This window comes from Argiope bruennichi, chromosome 6 (genome assembly GCF_947563725.1).
Source record: "Argiope bruennichi chromosome 6, qqArgBrue1.1, whole genome shotgun sequence".
Lineage (NCBI taxonomy): Eukaryota > Metazoa > Arthropoda > Arachnida > Araneae > Araneidae > Argiope > Argiope bruennichi.
Genome location: NC_079156.1, coordinates 65,323,208 through 65,340,879, shown reverse-complemented (window position 1 = coordinate 65,340,879; position 17,672 = coordinate 65,323,208). Strand labels below are relative to the sequence as shown.

General features: G+C 34.3%; 19 non-coding genes across 19 annotated transcripts; all 19 read left to right on the top strand.

Moving 5' to 3' along the window:
- The first annotated feature begins 125 nt into the window (after nt 1-125).
- Trnay-gua (transfer RNA tyrosine (anticodon GUA)) lies at nt 126-214 on the top strand. The gene is given in 2 exon segments: nt 126-162; nt 179-214. It is a non-coding gene; the product is annotated as a tRNA-Tyr (tRNA).
- Nucleotides 215-1,052: 838 nt separating this feature from the next.
- On the top strand, nt 1,053-1,141 carry Trnay-gua (transfer RNA tyrosine (anticodon GUA)). The gene is given in 2 exon segments: nt 1,053-1,089; nt 1,106-1,141. It is a non-coding gene; the product is annotated as a tRNA-Tyr (tRNA).
- Nucleotides 1,142-1,526: 385 nt separating this feature from the next.
- Trnay-gua (transfer RNA tyrosine (anticodon GUA)) lies at nt 1,527-1,615 on the top strand. The gene is given in 2 exon segments: nt 1,527-1,563; nt 1,580-1,615. It is a non-coding gene; the product is annotated as a tRNA-Tyr (tRNA).
- An 838-nt stretch (nt 1,616-2,453) lies between these two features.
- On the top strand, nt 2,454-2,542 carry Trnay-gua (transfer RNA tyrosine (anticodon GUA)). The gene is given in 2 exon segments: nt 2,454-2,490; nt 2,507-2,542. It is a non-coding gene; the product is annotated as a tRNA-Tyr (tRNA).
- Nucleotides 2,543-5,920: 3,378 nt separating this feature from the next.
- Trnay-gua (transfer RNA tyrosine (anticodon GUA)) lies at nt 5,921-6,009 on the top strand. Its single transcript is given in 2 exon segments — nt 5,921-5,957; nt 5,974-6,009. It is a non-coding gene; the product is annotated as a tRNA-Tyr (tRNA).
- Nucleotides 6,010-6,851: 842 nt separating this feature from the next.
- Nucleotides 6,852-6,940, top strand: Trnay-gua (transfer RNA tyrosine (anticodon GUA)). The gene is given in 2 exon segments: nt 6,852-6,888; nt 6,905-6,940. It is a non-coding gene; the product is annotated as a tRNA-Tyr (tRNA).
- A 1,968-nt stretch (nt 6,941-8,908) lies between these two features.
- Trnay-gua (transfer RNA tyrosine (anticodon GUA)) lies at nt 8,909-8,997 on the top strand. Its single transcript is given in 2 exon segments — nt 8,909-8,945; nt 8,962-8,997. It is a non-coding gene; the product is annotated as a tRNA-Tyr (tRNA).
- An 842-nt stretch (nt 8,998-9,839) lies between these two features.
- Trnay-gua (transfer RNA tyrosine (anticodon GUA)) lies at nt 9,840-9,928 on the top strand. The gene is given in 2 exon segments: nt 9,840-9,876; nt 9,893-9,928. It is a non-coding gene; the product is annotated as a tRNA-Tyr (tRNA).
- An 839-nt stretch (nt 9,929-10,767) lies between these two features.
- Trnay-gua (transfer RNA tyrosine (anticodon GUA)) lies at nt 10,768-10,856 on the top strand. The gene is given in 2 exon segments: nt 10,768-10,804; nt 10,821-10,856. It is a non-coding gene; the product is annotated as a tRNA-Tyr (tRNA).
- A 375-nt stretch (nt 10,857-11,231) lies between these two features.
- Nucleotides 11,232-11,320, top strand: Trnay-gua (transfer RNA tyrosine (anticodon GUA)). The gene is given in 2 exon segments: nt 11,232-11,268; nt 11,285-11,320. It is a non-coding gene; the product is annotated as a tRNA-Tyr (tRNA).
- Nucleotides 11,321-12,616: 1,296 nt separating this feature from the next.
- Trnay-gua (transfer RNA tyrosine (anticodon GUA)) lies at nt 12,617-12,705 on the top strand. Its single transcript is given in 2 exon segments — nt 12,617-12,653; nt 12,670-12,705. It is a non-coding gene; the product is annotated as a tRNA-Tyr (tRNA).
- An 842-nt stretch (nt 12,706-13,547) lies between these two features.
- Trnay-gua (transfer RNA tyrosine (anticodon GUA)) lies at nt 13,548-13,636 on the top strand. The gene is given in 2 exon segments: nt 13,548-13,584; nt 13,601-13,636. It is a non-coding gene; the product is annotated as a tRNA-Tyr (tRNA).
- An 839-nt stretch (nt 13,637-14,475) lies between these two features.
- Nucleotides 14,476-14,564, top strand: Trnay-gua (transfer RNA tyrosine (anticodon GUA)). Its single transcript is given in 2 exon segments — nt 14,476-14,512; nt 14,529-14,564. It is a non-coding gene; the product is annotated as a tRNA-Tyr (tRNA).
- Nucleotides 14,565-14,939: 375 nt separating this feature from the next.
- Trnay-gua (transfer RNA tyrosine (anticodon GUA)) lies at nt 14,940-15,028 on the top strand. The gene is given in 2 exon segments: nt 14,940-14,976; nt 14,993-15,028. It is a non-coding gene; the product is annotated as a tRNA-Tyr (tRNA).
- Nucleotides 15,029-15,403: 375 nt separating this feature from the next.
- Trnay-gua (transfer RNA tyrosine (anticodon GUA)) lies at nt 15,404-15,492 on the top strand. Its single transcript is given in 2 exon segments — nt 15,404-15,440; nt 15,457-15,492. It is a non-coding gene; the product is annotated as a tRNA-Tyr (tRNA).
- Nucleotides 15,493-15,867: 375 nt separating this feature from the next.
- Trnay-gua (transfer RNA tyrosine (anticodon GUA)) lies at nt 15,868-15,956 on the top strand. Its single transcript is given in 2 exon segments — nt 15,868-15,904; nt 15,921-15,956. It is a non-coding gene; the product is annotated as a tRNA-Tyr (tRNA).
- A 373-nt stretch (nt 15,957-16,329) lies between these two features.
- Nucleotides 16,330-16,418, top strand: Trnay-gua (transfer RNA tyrosine (anticodon GUA)). The gene is given in 2 exon segments: nt 16,330-16,366; nt 16,383-16,418. It is a non-coding gene; the product is annotated as a tRNA-Tyr (tRNA).
- Nucleotides 16,419-16,793: 375 nt separating this feature from the next.
- Nucleotides 16,794-16,882, top strand: Trnay-gua (transfer RNA tyrosine (anticodon GUA)). Its single transcript is given in 2 exon segments — nt 16,794-16,830; nt 16,847-16,882. It is a non-coding gene; the product is annotated as a tRNA-Tyr (tRNA).
- A 375-nt stretch (nt 16,883-17,257) lies between these two features.
- On the top strand, nt 17,258-17,346 carry Trnay-gua (transfer RNA tyrosine (anticodon GUA)). Its single transcript is given in 2 exon segments — nt 17,258-17,294; nt 17,311-17,346. It is a non-coding gene; the product is annotated as a tRNA-Tyr (tRNA).
- The last annotated feature ends 326 nt before the right edge of the window (nt 17,347-17,672 follow it).

The window sequence follows — 17,672 nt, the reverse complement described above, 5'->3', positions numbered from 1 at the left end:
AAAAAAAATTTTGAATGCAGCGTGCTTTCTAGGTCTATGCAGTTTAATGGGGAGTATCAATAATTATAATTTCAAATATAATTACAAATTTTTAGTTTCAATCCTCTTGAACTCTCCAAGCGTGCCCGTCGATAGCTCAGTTGGCAGAGCGGTGGACTGTAGGTGGAAAGCAATAGACATCCATAGGTCGCTGGTTCGACTCCGGCTCGACGGATGAATTTTGGTGTTCCGATTGCTTAAAATTTCAGAAAAGAAGACCGTCGAAAGCTCATTTAGCAGAGCAATGGGCTGCTGCTGGAATGCAGCCGAGATATATTATTATTGTGTCCAAAGGTTCATTTTTTATTAGTAGATAATAGATTTCATATTAAGAAAATAATAAAACAAATTTCGATTTGAATTTAGAAAGAAAGAATTCAGTTTTCAGCCACAAAATATGTAAATAATCAAATGAAAAGTTATATAAAAAAATTTTGAATGCAGCGTGCTTTCTAGGTCTATGCAGTTTAATGGGGAGTATCAATAATTATAATTTCCAATATAATTACAAATTTTTAGTTTCATTCCTCTTGAACTCTCCAAGCTTGCCCGTCGATAGCTCAGTTGGCAGAGCGGTGGACAGTAGGTGGAAATTAATAGACATCCATAGGTCGCTGGTTCGACTCCGGCTCGACGGATGAATTTAGGTGCTCCGATTTTTTAAAATATCAGAAAACAAGACCGTCGCAAGCTCATCTGGCAGAACAATGGGCTGCTGCTGGAATGCAGCCGTGATATATTATTATTGTGTCCAAAAGTTCATTTTTTATTAGTAGATAATAATTTTCATATTAAGAAAATTATAAAACAAATTTCGATTTCAATTTAGAAAGAGAGAATTCAGTTTTCAGCCACAAAAAATGTAAATAATCAAATGAAAAGTTATATAAAAAAAATTTTGAATGCAGCGTGCTTTCTAGGTCTATGCAGTTTAATGGGGAGTATCAATAATTATAATTTAAAATATAATTACAAATTTTTAGTTTCAATCCTCTTGAACTCCCCAAGCTTGCACGTCGATAGCTCAGTTGGCAGAGCGGTGGACTGTAGGTGGAAAGCAATAGACATCCATAGGTCGCTGGTTCGACTCCGGCTCGACGGATGAATTTTGGTGCTCCGATTTTTTAAAATATCAGAAAAGAAGACCGTTGCAAGCTCATCTGGAAGAGCAAAGGGCTGCTGCTGGAATGCAGCCGAGATATTTTATTACTGAGTCCAAAAGTTCATTTTTTATTGGTAGATAATAGTTTTCATATAAAAAAATTAAGAAAATAATAAAACAAATTTCGATTTGAATTTAGAAAGAAAGAATTCAGTTTTCAGCCACAAAAAATGTAAATAATCAAATGAAAAGTTATATAAAAAAAAAATTTTGAATGCAGCGTGCTTTCTAGGTCTATGCAGTTTAATGGGGAGTATCAATAATTATAATTTCAAATATAATTACAAATTTTTAGTTTCAATCCTCTTGAACTCTCCAAGCGTGCCCGTCGATAGCTCAGTTGGCAGAGCGGTGGACTGTAGGTGGAAAGCAATAGACATCCATAGGTCGCTGGTTCGACTCCGGCTCGACGGATGAATTTTGGTGTTCCGATTGCTTAAAATTTCAGAAAAGAAGACCGTCGAAAGCTCATTTAGCAGAGCAATGGGCTGCTGCTGGAATGCAGCCGAGATATATTATTATTGTGTCCAAAGGTTCATTTTTTATTAGTAGATAATAGATTTCATATTAAGAAAATAATAAAACAAATTTCGATTTGAATTTAGAAAGAAAGAATTCAGTTTTCAGCCACAAAATATGTAAATAATCAAATGAAAAGTTATATAAAAAAATTTTGAATGCAGCGTGCTTTCTAGGTCTATGCAGTTTAATGGGGAGTATCAATAATTATAATTTCCAATATAATTACAAATTTTTAGTTTCATTCCTCTTGAACTCTCCAAGCTTGCCCGTCGATAGCTCAGTTGGCAGAGCGGTGGACAGTAGGTGGAAATTAATAGACATCCATAGGTCGCTGGTTCGACTCCGGCTCGACGGATGAATTTAGGTGCTCCGATTTTTTAAAATATCAGAAAACAAGACCGTCGCAAGCTCATCTGGCAGAACAATGGGCTGCTGCTGGAATGCAGCCGTGATATATTATTATTGTGTCCAAAAGTTCATTTTTTATTAGTAGATAATAATTTTCATATTAAGAAAATTATAAAACAAATTTCGATTTCAATTTAGAAAGAGAGAATTCAGTTTTCAACCACAAAAAATGTAAATAATCAAATGAAAAGTTATATAAAAAAAATTTTGAATGCAGCGTGCTTTCTAGGTCTATGCAGTTTAATGGGGAGTATGAATAATTATAATTTCAAATATAATTACAAATTTTTAGTTTCAGTCCCCTTGAACTCTCCAAGCTTGCCCGTCGATAGCTCAGTTGGCAGAGCGGTGGACTGTAGGTGGAAAACAATAGACATCCATAGGTCGCTGGTTCGACTCCGACTCGACGGATGAATTTTAGTGTTACGATTTTTCAAAATTTCAGAAAAGAAGACCGTCGCAAACTCATCTGGCAGAACAATGGGCTGCTGCTGGAATGCAGCCGAGATATATTATTATTGTGTCCAAAAGTTCATTTTTTATTAGTAGATAATAGTTTTCATATTAAGAAAATTATAAAACAAATTTCGATATCAATTTAGAAAGAGAGAATTCAGTTTTCAGCCACAAAAAATGCAAATAATCAAATGAAAAGTTATATAAAAAAAAATTTTGAATGCAGCGTGCTTTCTAGGTCTATGCAGTTTAATGGGGAGTATCAATAATTATAAATTCAAATATAATTACAAATTTTTAGTTTCAGTCCTCTTGAACTCTCCAAGCTTGCCCGTCGATAGCTCAGTTGGCAGAGCGGTGGACAGTAGGTGGAAATTAATAGACATCCATAGGTCGCTGGTTCGACTCCGGCTCGACGGATGAATTTTGGTGCTCCGATTTTTTAAAATATCAGAAAAGAAGACCGTCGCAAGCTCATCTGGCAGGGCAATGGGCTGCTGCTGGAATGCAGCCGAGATATATTATTACTGAGTCCAAAAGTTCATTTTTTATTGGTAGATAATAGTTTTCATATAAAAAAATTAAGAAAATAATAAAACAAATTTCGATTTGAATTTAGAAAGAAAGAATTCAGTTTTCAGCCACAAAAAATGTAAATAATCAAATGAAAAGTTATATAAAAAAAAATTTTGAATGCAGCGTGCTTTCTAGGTCTATGCAGTTTAATGGGGAGTATCAATAATTATAAATTCAAATATAATTACAAATTTTTAGTTTCATTCCTCTTGAACTCTCCAAGCTTGCCCGTCGATAGCTCAGTTGGCAGAGCGGTGGACAGTAGGTGGAAATTAATAGACATCCATAGGTCGCTGGTTCGACTCCGGCTCGACGGATGAATTTAGGTGCTCCGATTTTTTAAAATATCAGAAAACAAGACCGTCGCAAGCTCATCTGGCAGGGCAATGGGCTGCTGCTGGAATGCAGCCGAGATATATTATTACTGAGTCCAAAAGTTCATTTTTTATTGGTAGATAATAGTTTTCATATAAAACAATTAAGAAAATAATAAAACAAATTTCGATTTGAATTTAGAAAGAAAGAATTCAGTTTTCAGCCACAAAAAATGTAAATAATAAAATGAAAAGTTATATAAAAAAATTTTTGAATGCAGCGTGCTTTCTAGGTCTATGCAGTTTAATGGGGAGTATCAATAATTATAATTTCAAATATAATTACAAATTTTTAGTTTCAATCCTCTTGAACTCTCCAAGCGTGCCCGTCGATAGCTCAGTTGGCAGAGCGGTGGACTGTAGGTGGAAAACAATAGACATCCATAGGTCGCTGGTTCGACTCCGGCACGACGGATGAATTTTGGTGTTCCTATTGCTTAAAATTTCAGAAAAGAAGACCGTCGAAAGCTCATCTAGCAGAGCAATGGGCTGCTGCTGGAATGCAGCCGAGATATATTATTATTGTGTCCAAAGGTTCATTTTTTATTAGTAGATAATAGTTTTCATATTAAGAAAATAATAAAACAAATTTCGATTTGAATTTAGAAAGAAAGAATTCAGTTTTCAGCCACAAAAAATGTAAATAATCAAATGAAAAGTTATATAAAAAAAAATTTGAATGCAGCGTGCTTTCTAGGTCTATGCAGTTTAATGGGGAGTATCAATAATTATAATTTCAAATATAATTACAAATTTTTAGTTTCAATCCTCTTGAACTCTCCAAGCGTGCCCGTCGATAGCTCACTTGGCAGAGCGGTGGACTGTAGGTGGAAAGCAATAGACATCCATAGGTCGATGGTTCGACTCCGGCTCGACGGATGAATTTTGGTGTTCCGATTGCTTAAAATTTCAGAAAAGAAGACCGTCGAAAGCTCATCTAGCAGAGCAATGGGCTGCTGCTGGAATGCAGCCGAGATATATTATTATTGTGTCCAAAGGTTCATTTTTTATTAGTAGATAATAGTTTTCATATTAAGAAAATTATAAAACAATTTTCGATTTGAATTTAGAAAGAGAGAATTCAGTTTTATAATTTTCTTAATATGAAAACTATTATCTACTAATAAAAAATGAACCTTTGGACACAATAATAATATATCTCGGCTGCTGGAATGCAGCCGAGATATATTATTATTGTGTCCAAAGGTTCATTTTTTATTAGTAGATAATAGTTTTCATATTAAGAAAATTATAAAACAATTTTCGATTTGAATTTAGAAAGAGAGAATTCAGTTTTCAGCCACAAAAAATGTCAATAATGAAATGAAAGGTTATATAAAAAAATTTTTGAATGCAGCGTGCTTTCTAGGTCTATGCAGTTTAATGGGGAGTATCAATAATTATAATTTCAAATATAATTACAAATTTTTAGTTTCAATCCTCTTGAACTCTCCAAACGTGCTCGTCGATAGCTCAGTTGGAAGACCGGTGGACTGTAGGTTGAAAGCAAGAGACATCCATGGGTCGATGGTTCGACTCCGGTTCGACGGATGAATTTTATGCTCCGATTTTTTAAAATTTCACAAAAGAAGACCGTCGCAAGCTCATCTGGCAGAGCAATGGGCTGCTGTTGGAATGCAGACGAGATATTGTGTCTGGGTCCAAAAGTTCATTTTTTATTGGTAGGTAATAGTTTTCATATAAAAAAATTAAGGAAATAATAAAACAAATTTCTATTTGAATTTAGAAAGAGAGAATTCAGTTTTGAGCTACAAAAAATGTAAATAATCAAATGAAAAGTTATATTAAAAAAATTTTGAATGCAGCGTGCTTTCTAGGTCTATGCAGTTTAATGGGGAGTATCAATAATTGTAATTTCAAATATAATTACAAATTTTTAGTTTCAATCCTCTTGAACACTCCACGCATGCCCGTCGATAGCTCAGTTGGCAGATAGGTGGACTGTAGGTGGAAAGCAATAGACATCCATAGGTCGCTGGTTCGACTCCGGCTCGACGGATGAATTTTAGTGTTACGATTTTTCAAAATTTCAGAAAAGAAGACCGTCGCAAGCTCATCTGGCAGAACAATGGGCTGCTGCTGGAATGCAGCCGAGATATATTATTATTGTGTCCAAAAGTTCATTTTTTATTAGTAGATAATAGTTTTCATATTAAGAAAATTATAAAACAAATTTCGATTTCAATTTAGAAAGAGAGAATTCAGTTTTCAGCCACAAAAAATGTAAATAATCAAATGAAAAGTTATATAAAAAAAATTTTGAATGCAGCGTGCTTTCTAGGTCTATGCAGTTTAATGGGGAGTATCAATAATTATAATTTCAAATTTTTAGTTTCATTCCTCTTGAACACTCCATGCGTGCCCGTCGATAGCTCAGTTGGCAGAGCGGTGGACTGTAGGTGGAAAGCAATAGACATCCATAGGTCGTTGGTTCGACTCCGGCTCGACGGATGAATTTTGGTGTTCCGATTGCTTAAAATTTCAGAAAAGAAGACCGTCGAAAGCTCAACTAGCAGAGCAATGGGCTGCTGCTGGAATGCAGCCGAGATATATTATTATTGTGTCCAAAGGTTCACTTTTTATTAGTAGATAATAGTTTTCATATTAAGAAAATAATAAAACAAATTTCGATTTGAATTTAGAAAGAAATAATTCAGTTTTCAGCCACAAAAAATGTAAATAATCAAATGAAAAGTTATATAAAAAAAAAAATTTTGAATGCAGCGTGCTTTCTAGGTCTATGCAGTTTAATGGGGAGTATCAATAATTGTAATTTCAAATATAATTACAAATTTTTAGTTTCAATCCTCTTGAACACTCCACGCATGCCCGTCCATAGCTCAGTTGGCAGAGCGGTGGACTGTAGGTGGAAAGCAATAGATATCCATAAGTCGCTGGTTCGACTCCGGCTCGACGGATGAATTTTAGTGTTACGATTTTTCAAAATTTCAGAAAAGAAGACCGTCGCAAGCTCATCTGGCAGAACAATGGGCTGCTGCTGGAATGCAGCCGAGATATATTATTATTGTGTCCAAAAGTTCATTTTTTATTAGTAGATAATAGTTTTCATATTAAGAAAATTATAAAACAAATTTCGATTTGAATTTAGAAAGAGAGAATTCAGTTTTGAGCCACAAAAAATGTAAATAATCAAATGAAAAGTTATATTAAAAAAATTTTGAATGCAGCGTGCTTTCTAGGTCTATGCAGTTTAATGGGGAGTATCAATAATTGTAATTTCAAATATAATTACAAATTTTTAGTTTCAATCCTCTTGAACACTCCACGCATGCCCGTCGATAGCTCAGTTGGCAGAGCGGTGGACTGTAGGTGGAAAGCAATAGACATCCATAGGTCGCTGGTTCGACTCCGGCTCGACGGATGAATTTTAGTGTTACGATTTTTCAAAATTTCAGAAAAGAAGACCGTCGCAAGCTCATCTGGAAGAACAATGTGCTGCTGCTGGAATGCAGCCGAGATATATTATTATTGTGTCCAAAAGTTCATTTTTTATTAGTAGATAATAGTTTTCATATTAAGAAAATAATAAAACAAATTTCGATTTGAATTTAGAAAGAAAGAATTCAGTTTTCAGCCACAAAAAATGTAAATAATCAAATGAAAAGTTATATAAAAAAAAATTTGAATGCAGCGTGCTTTCTAGGTCTATGCAGTTTAATGGGGAGTATCAATAATTATAATTTCAAATATAATTACAAATTTTTAGTTTCAATCCTCTTGAACTCTCCAAGCGTGCCCGTCGATAGCTCACTTGGCAGAGCGGTGGACTGTAGGTGGAAAGCAATAGACATCCATAGGTCGATGGTTCGACTCCGGCTCGACGGATGAATTTTGGTGTTCCGATTGCTTAAAATTTCAGAAAAGAAGACCGTCGAAAGCTCATCTAGCAGAGCAATGGGCTGCTGCTGGAATGCAGCCGAGATATATTATTATTGTGTCCAAAGGTTCATTTTTTATTAGTAGATAATAGTTTTCATATTAAGAAAATTATAAAACAATTTTCGATTTGAATTTAGAAAGAGAGAATTCAGTTTTATAATTTTCTTAATATGAAAACTATTATCTACTAATAAAAAATGAACCTTTGGACACAATAATAATATATCTCGGCTGCTGGAATGCAGCCGAGATATATTATTATTGTGTCCAAAGGTTCATTTTTTATTAGTAGATAATAGTTTTCATATTAAGAAAATTATAAAACAATTTTCGATTTGAATTTAGAAAGAGAGAATTCAGTTTTCAGCCACAAAAAATGTCAATAATGAAATGAAAGGTTATATAAAAAAATTTTTGAATGCAGCGTGCTTTCTAGGTCTATGCAGTTTAATGGGGAGTATCAATAATTATAATTTCAAATATAATTACAAATTTTTAGTTTCAATCCTCTTGAACTCTCCAAACGTGCTCGTCGATAGCTCAGTTGGAAGACCGGTGGACTGTAGGTTGAAAGCAAGAGACATCCATGGGTCGATGGTTCGACTCCGGTTCGACGGATGAATTTTATGCTCCGATTTTTTAAAATTTCACAAAAGAAGACCGTCGCAAGCTCATCTGGCAGAGCAATGGGCTGCTGTTGGAATGCAGACGAGATATTGTGTCTGGGTCCAAAAGTTCATTTTTTATTGGTAGGTAATAGTTTTCATATAAAAAAATTAAGGAAATAATAAAACAAATTTCTATTTGAATTTAGAAAGAGAGAATTCAGTTTTGAGCTACAAAAAATGTAAATAATCAAATGAAAAGTTATATTAAAAAAATTTTGAATGCAGCGTGCTTTCTAGGTCTATGCAGTTTAATGGGGAGTATCAATAATTGTAATTTCAAATATAATTACAAATTTTTAGTTTCAATCCTCTTGAACACTCCACGCATGCCCGTCGATAGCTCAGTTGGCAGATAGGTGGACTGTAGGTGGAAAGCAATAGACATCCATAGGTCGCTGGTTCGACTCCGGCTCGACGGATGAATTTTAGTGTTACGATTTTTCAAAATTTCAGAAAAGAAGACCGTCGCAAGCTCATCTGGCAGAACAATGGGCTGCTGCTGGAATGCAGCCGAGATATATTATTATTGTGTCCAAAAGTTCATTTTTTATTAGTAGATAATAGTTTTCATATTAAGAAAATTATAAAACAAATTTCGATTTCAATTTAGAAAGAGAGAATTCAGTTTTCAGCCACAAAAAATGTAAATAATCAAATGAAAAGTTATATAAAAAAAATTTTGAATGCAGCGTGCTTTCTAGGTCTATGCAGTTTAATGGGGAGTATCAATAATTATAATTTCAAATTTTTAGTTTCATTCCTCTTGAACACTCCATGCGTGCCCGTCGATAGCTCAGTTGGCAGAGCGGTGGACTGTAGGTGGAAAGCAATAGACATCCATAGGTCGTTGGTTCGACTCCGGCTCGACGGATGAATTTTGGTGTTCCGATTGCTTAAAATTTCAGAAAAGAAGACCGTCGAAAGCTCAACTAGCAGAGCAATGGGCTGCTGCTGGAATGCAGCCGAGATATATTATTATTGTGTCCAAAGGTTCACTTTTTATTAGTAGATAATAGTTTTCATATTAAGAAAATAATAAAACAAATTTCGATTTGAATTTAGAAAGAAATAATTCAGTTTTCAGCCACAAAAAATGTAAATAATCAAATGAAAAGTTATATAAAAAAAAAAATTTTGAATGCAGCGTGCTTTCTAGGTCTATGCAGTTTAATGGGGAGTATCAATAATTGTAATTTCAAATATAATTACAAATTTTTAGTTTCAATCCTCTTGAACACTCCACGCATGCCCGTCCATAGCTCAGTTGGCAGAGCGGTGGACTGTAGGTGGAAAGCAATAGATATCCATAAGTCGCTGGTTCGACTCCGGCTCGACGGATGAATTTTAGTGTTACGATTTTTCAAAATTTCAGAAAAGAAGACCGTCGCAAGCTCATCTGGCAGAACAATGGGCTGCTGCTGGAATGCAGCCGAGATATATTATTATTGTGTCCAAAAGTTCATTTTTTATTAGTAGATAATAGTTTTCATATTAAGAAAATTATAAAACAAATTTCGATTTGAATTTAGAAAGAGAGAATTCAGTTTTGAGCCACAAAAAATGTAAATAATCAAATGAAAAGTTATATTAAAAAAATTTTGAATGCAGCGTGCTTTCTAGGTCTATGCAGTTTAATGGGGAGTATCAATAATTGTAATTTCAAATATAATTACAAATTTTTAGTTTCAATCCTCTTGAACACTCCACGCATGCCCGTCGATAGCTCAGTTGGCAGAGCGGTGGACTGTAGGTGGAAAGCAATAGACATCCATAGGTCGCTGGTTCGACTCCGGCTCGACGGATGAATTTTAGTGTTACGATTTTTCAAAATTTCAGAAAAGAAGACCGTCGCAAGCTCATCTGGCAGAACAATGTGCTGCTGCTGGAATGCAGCCGAGATATATTATTATTGTGTCCAAAAGTTCATTTTTTATTAGTAGATAATAGTTTTCATATTAAGAAAATAATAAAACAAATTTCGATTTGAATTTAGAAAGAAAGAATTCAGTTTTCAGCCACAAAAAATGTAAATAATCAAATGAAAAGTTATATAAAAAAAAATTTGAATGCAGCGTGCTTTCTAGGTCTATGCAGTTTAATGGGGAGTATCAATAATTATAATTTCAAATATAATTACAAATTTTTAGTTTCAGTCCTCTTGAACTCTCCAAGCTTGCCCGTCGATAGCTCAGTTGGCAGAGCGGTGGAATGTAGGTGGAAATTAATAGACATCCATAGGTCGCTGGTTCGACTCCGGCTCGACGGATGAAATTTTGTGTTCCGATTTTTTAAAATTTTAGAAAAGAAGACCGTCGCAAGCTCATCTGGCAGAACAATGGGTTGCTGCTGGAATGCAGCCGAGATATATTATTATTGTGTCCAAAAGTTCATTTTTTATTAGTAGATAATAGTTTTCATATTAAGAAAATAATAAAACAAATTTCGATTTGAATTTAGAAAGAAAGAATTCAGTTTTGAGAAATAAAAAATGTAAATAATCAAATGAAAAGTTATAAAAAAAATTCTTTTAATGCAGCTTGCTTTCTAGGTCTATGCAGTTTAATGGGGAGTATCAATAATTATAATTTCAAATATAATTACAAATTTTTAGTTTCAATCCTCTTGAACACTCCACGCATGCCCGTCGATAGCTCAGTTGGCAGAGCGGTGGACTGTAGGTGGAAAGCAATAGACATCCATAGGTCGCTGGTTCGACTCCGGCTCGACGGATGAATTTCGGTGTTACGATTTTTCAAAATTTCAGAAAAGAAAACCGTCGCAAGCTCATCTGGCAGAACAATGGGCTGCTGCTGGAATGCAGCCGAGATACATTATTATTGGGTCCAAAAGTTCATTTTTTATTAGTAGAAAATAGTTTTCATATTAAGAAAATTATAAAACAAATTTCGATTTGAATTTAGAAAGAGAGAATTCAGTTTTGAGCCACAAAAAATGTAAATAATCAAATGAAAAGTTATAAAAAAAATTCTTTTAATGCAGCTTGCTTTCTACGTCTATGCAGTTTAATGGGGAGTATCAATAATTGTAATTTCAAATATAATTACAAATTTTTAAATTCAATCCTCTTGAACACTCCACGCATGCCCGTCGATAGCTCAGTTGGCAGAGCGGTGGACTGTAGGTGGAAAGCAATAGACATCCATAGGTCGCTGGTTCGACTCCGGCTCGACGGATGAATTTTAGTGTTACGATTTTTCAAAATTTCAGAAAAGAAGACCGTCGCAAGCTCATCTGGCAGAACAATGGGCTGCTGCTCGAATGCAGCCGAGATATATTATTATTGTGTCCAAAAGTTCATTTTTTATTAGTAGATAATAATTTTCATATTAAGAAAATTATAAAACAAATTTCGATTTCAATTTAGAAAGAGAGAATTCAGTTTTCAGCCACAAAAAATGTAAATAATCAAATGAAAAGTTATATAAAAAAAATTTTGAATGCAGCGTGCTTTCTAGGTCTATGCAGTTTAATGGGGAGTATCAATAATTATAATTTCAAATATAATTACAAATTTTTAGTTTCAATCCTCTTGAACTCTCCAAACGTGCTCGTCGATAGCTCAGTTGGAAGACCGGTGGACTGTAGGTTGAAAGCAAGAGACATCCATGGGTCGATGGTTCGACTCCGGTTCGACGGATGAATTTTATGCTCCGATTTTTTAAAATTTCACAAAAGAAGACCGTCGCAAGCTCATCTGGCAGAGCAATGGGCTGCTGTTGGAATGCAGACGAGATATTGTGTCTGGGTCCAAAAGTTCATTTTTTATTGGTAGGTAATAGTTTTCATATAAAAAAATTAAGGAAATAATAAAACAAATTTCTATTTGAATTTAGAAAGAGAGAATTCAGTTTTGAGCTACAAAAAATGTAAATAATCAAATGAAAAGTTATATTAAAAAAATTTTGAATGCAGCGTGCTTTCTAGGTCTATGCAGTTTAATGGGGAGTATCAATAATTGTAATTTCAAATATAATTACAAATTTTTAGTTTCAATCCTCTTGAACACTCCACGCATGCCCGTCGATAGCTCAGTTGGCAGATAGGTGGACTGTAGGTGGAAAGCAATAGACATCCATAGGTCGCTGGTTCGACTCCGGCTCGACGGATGAATTTTAGTGTTACGATTTTTCAAAATTTCAGAAAAGAAGACCGTCGCAAGCTCATCTGGCAGAACAATGGGCTGCTGCTGGAATGCAGCCGAGATATATTATTATTGTGTCCAAAAGTTCATTTTTTATTAGTAGATAATAGTTTTCATATTAAGAAAATTATAAAACAAATTTCGATTTCAATTTAGAAAGAGAGAATTCAGTTTTCAGCCACAAAAAATGTAAATAATCAAATGAAAAGTTATATAAAAAAAATTTTGAATGCAGCGTGCTTTCTAGGTCTATGCAGTTTAATGGGGAGTATCAATAATTATAATTTCAAATTTTTAGTTTCATTCCTCTTGAACACTCCATGCGTGCCCGTCGATAGCTCAGTTGGCAGAGCGGTGGACTGTAGGTGGAAAGCAATAGACATCCATAGGTCGTTGGTTCGACTCCGGCTCGACGGATGAATTTTGGTGTTCCGATTGCTTAAAATTTCAGAAAAGAAGACCGTCGAAAGCTCAACTAGCAGAGCAATGGGCTGCTGCTGGAATGCAGCCGAGATATATTATTATTGTGTCCAAAGGTTCACTTTTTATTAGTAGATAATAGTTTTCATATTAAGAAAATAATAAAACAAATTTCGATTTGAATTTAGAAAGAAATAATTCAGTTTTCAGCCACAAAAAATGTAAATAATCAAATGAAAAGTTATATAAAAAAAAAAATTTTGAATGCAGCGTGCTTTCTAGGTCTATGCAGTTTAATGGGGAGTATCAATAATTGTAATTTCAAATATAATTACAAATTTTTAGTTTCAATCCTCTTGAACACTCCACGCATGCCCGTCCATAGCTCAGTTGGCAGAGCGGTGGACTGTAGGTGGAAAGCAATAGATATCCATAAGTCGCTGGTTCGACTCCGGCTCGACGGATGAATTTTAGTGTTACGATTTTTCAAAATTTCAGAAAAGAAGACCGTCGCAAGCTCATCTGGCAGAACAATGGGCTGCTGCTGGAATGCAGCCGAGATATATTATTATTGTGTCCAAAAGTTCATTTTTTATTAGTAGATAATAGTTTTCATATTAAGAAAATTATAAAACAAATTTCGATTTGAATTTAGAAAGAGAGAATTCAGTTTTGAGCCACAAAAAATGTAAATAATCAAATGAAAAGTTATATTAAAAAAATTTTGAATGCAGCGTGCTTTCTAGGTCTATGCAGTTTAATGGGGAGTATCAATAATTGTAATTTCAAATATAATTACAAATTTTTAGTTTCAATCCTCTTGAACACTCCACGCATGCCCGTCGATAGCTCAGTTGGCAGAGCGGTGGACTGTAGGTGGAAAGCAATAGACATCCATAGGTCGCTGGTTCGACTCCGGCTCGACGGATGAATTTTAGTGTTACGATTTTTCAAAATTTCAGAAAAGAAGACCGTCGCAAGCTCATCTGGCAGAACAATGTGCTGCTGCTGGAATGCAGCCGAGATATATTATTATTGTGTCCAAAAGTTCATTTTTTATTAGTAGATAATAGTTTTCATATTAAGAAAATAATAAAACAAATTTCGATTTGAATTTAGAAAGAAAGAATTCAGTTTTCAGCCACAAAAAATGTAAATAATCAAATGAAAAGTTATATAAAAAAAAATTTGAATGCAGCGTGCTTTCTAGGTCTATGCAGTTTAATGGGGAGTATCAATAATTATAATTTCAAATATAATTACAAATTTTTAGTTTCAGTCCTCTTGAACTCTCCAAGCTTGCCCGTCGATAGCTCAGTTGGCAGAGCGGTGGAATGTAGGTGGAAATTAATAGACATCCATAGGTCGCTGGTTCGACTCCGGCTCGACGGATGAAATTTTGTGTTCCGATTTTTTAAAATTTTAGAAAAGAAGACCGTCGCAAGCTCATCTGGCAGAACAATGGGTTGCTGCTGGAATGCAGCCGAGATATATTATTATTGTGTCCAAAAGTTCATTTTTTATTAGTAGATAATAGTTTTCATATTAAGAAAATAATAAAACAAATTTCGATTTGAATTTAGAAAGAAAGAATTCAGTTTTGAGAAATAAAAAATGTAAATAATCAAATGAAAAGTTATAAAAAAAATTCTTTTAATGCAGCTTGCTTTCTAGGTCTATGCAGTTTAATGGGGAGTATCAATAATTATAATTTCAAATATAATTACAAATTTTTAGTTTCAATCCTCTTGAACACTCCACGCATGCCCGTCGATAGCTCAGTTGGCAGAGCGGTGGACTGTAGGTGGAAAGCAATAGACATCCATAGGTCGCTGGTTCGACTCCGGCTCGACGGATGAATTTCGGTGTTACGATTTTTCAAAATTTCAGAAAAGAAAACCGTCGCAAGCTCATCTGGCAGAACAATGGGCTGCTGCTGGAATGCAGCCGAGATACATTATTATTGGGTCCAAAAGTTCATTTTTTATTAGTAGAAAATAGTTTTCATATTAAGAAAATTATAAAACAAATTTCGATTTGAATTTAGAAAGAGAGAATTCAGTTTTGAGCCACAAAAAATGTAAATAATCAAATGAAAAGTTATAAAAAAAATTCTTTTAATGCAGCTTGCTTTCTACGTCTATGCAGTTTAATGGGGAGTATCAATAATTGTAATTTCAAATATAATTACAAATTTTTAAATTCAATCCTCTTGAACACTCCACGCATGCCCGTCGATAGCTCAGTTGGCAGAGCGGTGGACTGTAGGTGGAAAGCAATAGACATCCATAGGTCGCTGGTTCGACTCCGGCTCGACGGATGAATTTTAGTGTTACGATTTTTCAAAATTTCAGAAAAGAAGACCGTCGCAAGCTCATCTGGCAGAACAATGGGCTGCTGCTCGAATGCAGCCGAGATATATTATTATTGTGTCCAAAAGTTCATTTTTTATTAGTAGATAATAATTTTCATATTAAGAAAATTATAAAACAAATTTCGATTTCAATTTAGAAAGAGAGAATTCAGTTTTCAGCCACAAAAAATGTAAATAATCAAATGAAAAGTTATATAAAAAAAATTTTGAATGCAGCGTGCTTTCTAGGTCTATGCAGTTTAATGGGGAGTATCAATAATTATAATTTCAAATATAATTACAAATTTTTAGTTTCAATCCTCTTGAACACTCCACGCATGCCCGTCGATAGCTCAGTTGGCAGAGCGGTGGACTGTAGGTGGAAAGCAATAGACATCCATAGGTCGCTGGTTCGACTCCGGCTCGACGGATGAATTTTGGTGTTACGATTTTTCAAAATTTCAGAAAAGAAAACCGTCGCAAGCTCATCTGGCAGAACAATGGGCTGCTGCTGGAATGCAGCCGAGATACATTATTATTGTGTCCAAAAGTTCATTTTTTATTAGTAGAAAATAGTTTTCATATTAAGAAAATTATAAAACAAATTTCGATTTGAATTTAGAAAGAGAGAATTCAGATTTCAGCCACAAAAAATGTAAATAATCAAATGAAAAGTTATAAAAAAAATTCTTTTAATGCAGCTTGCTTTCTACGTCTATGCAGTTTAATGGGGAGTATCAATAATTATAATTTCAAATATAAATACAAATTTTTAGTTTCAATCCTCTTGAACTCCCTAAGCTTGCCCGTCGATAGCTCAGTTGGCAGAGCGGTGGACTGTAGGTGGAAAGCAATAGACATCCATAGGTCGCTGGTTCGACTCCGGCTCGACGGATGAATTTTGGTGTTCCGATTGCTTAAAATTTCAGAAAAGAAGACCGTCGAAAGCTCATCGGGCAGAGCAATGGGCTGCTGCTGGAATGCAGCCGAGATATATTATTATTGTGCCAAAAGTTCATTTTTTATTAGTAGATAATAGTTTTCATGTTAAGAAAATTATAAAACAAATTTCGATTTCAATTTAGAAAGAGAGAATTCAGTTTTCAGCCACAAAAAATGTAAATAATCAAATGAAAAGTTATATAAAAAAAATTTGAATGCAGCGTGCTTTCTAGTTTTATGCAGTTTAATGGGGAGTATCAATAATTATAATTTCAAATATAATTACAAATTTTTAGTTTCAATCCTCTTGAACTCCCTAAGCTTGCCCGTCGATAGCTCAGTTGGCAGAGCGGTGGACTGTAGGTGGAAAGCATTAGACATCCATAGGTCGCTGGTTCGACTCCGGCTCGACGGATGAATTTTGGTGTTCCGATTGCTTAAAATTTCAGAAAAGAAGACCGTCGAAAGCTCATCGGGCAGAGCAATGGGCTGCTGCTGGAATGCAGCCGAGATATATTATTATTGTGTCCAAAAGTTCATTTTTTATTAGTAGATCATAGTTTTCATGTTAAGAAAATTATAAAACAAATTTCGATTTCAATTTAGAAAGAGAAAATTCAGTTTTCAGCCACAAAAAATGTAAATAATCAAATGAAAAGTTATATAAAAAAAATTTAGAATGCAGCGTGCTTTCTAGGTCTATGCAGTTTAATGGGGAGTATCAATAATTATAATTTCAAATATAATTACAAATTTTTAGTTTCAATCCTCTTGAACTCTCCAAGCGTGCCCGTCGATAGCTCAGTTGGCAGAGCGGTGGACTGTAGGTGGAAAGCAATAGACATCCATAGGTCGCTGGTTCGACTCCGGCTCGACGGATGAATTTTGGTGTTACGATTTTTCAAAATTTCAGAAAAGAAAACCGTCGCAAGCTCATCTGGCAGAACAATGGGCTGCTGCTGGAATGCAGCCGAGATACATTATTATTGGGTCCAAAAGTTCATTTTTTATTAGTAGAAAATAGTTTTCATATTAAGAAAATTATAAAACAAATTTCGATTTGAATTTAGAAAGAGAGAATTCAGATTTCAGCCACAAAAAATGTAAATAATCAAATGAAAAGTTATAAAAAAAATTCTTTTAATGCAGCTTGCTTTCTACGTCTATGCAGTTTAATGGGGAGTATCAATAATTATAATTTCAAATATAAATACAAATTTTTAGTTTCAATCCTCTTGAACTCCCTAAGCTTGCCCGTCGATAGCTCAGTTGGCAGAGCGGTGGACTGTAGGTGGAAAGCAATAGACATCCATAGGTCGCTGGTTCGACTCCGGCTCGACGGATGAATTTTGGTGTTCCGATTGCTTAAAATTTCAGAAAAGAAGACCGCCGAAAGCTCATCGGGCAGAGCAATGGGCTGCTGCTGGAATGCAGCCGAGATATATTATTATTGTGCCAAAAGTTCATTTTTTATTGGTAAGTAATAGTTTTCATATTAAAAAATTAAGGAAATAATAAAACAAATTTCTATTTGAATTTAGAAACAAAGAATTCAGATTTAAGCCACAAAAAATGTAAATAATCCAATGAAAAGTTATAAAAAAAATTCTTTTAATGCAGCTTGCTTTCTACGTCTATGTAGTTTAATGGGGAGTATCAATAATTATAA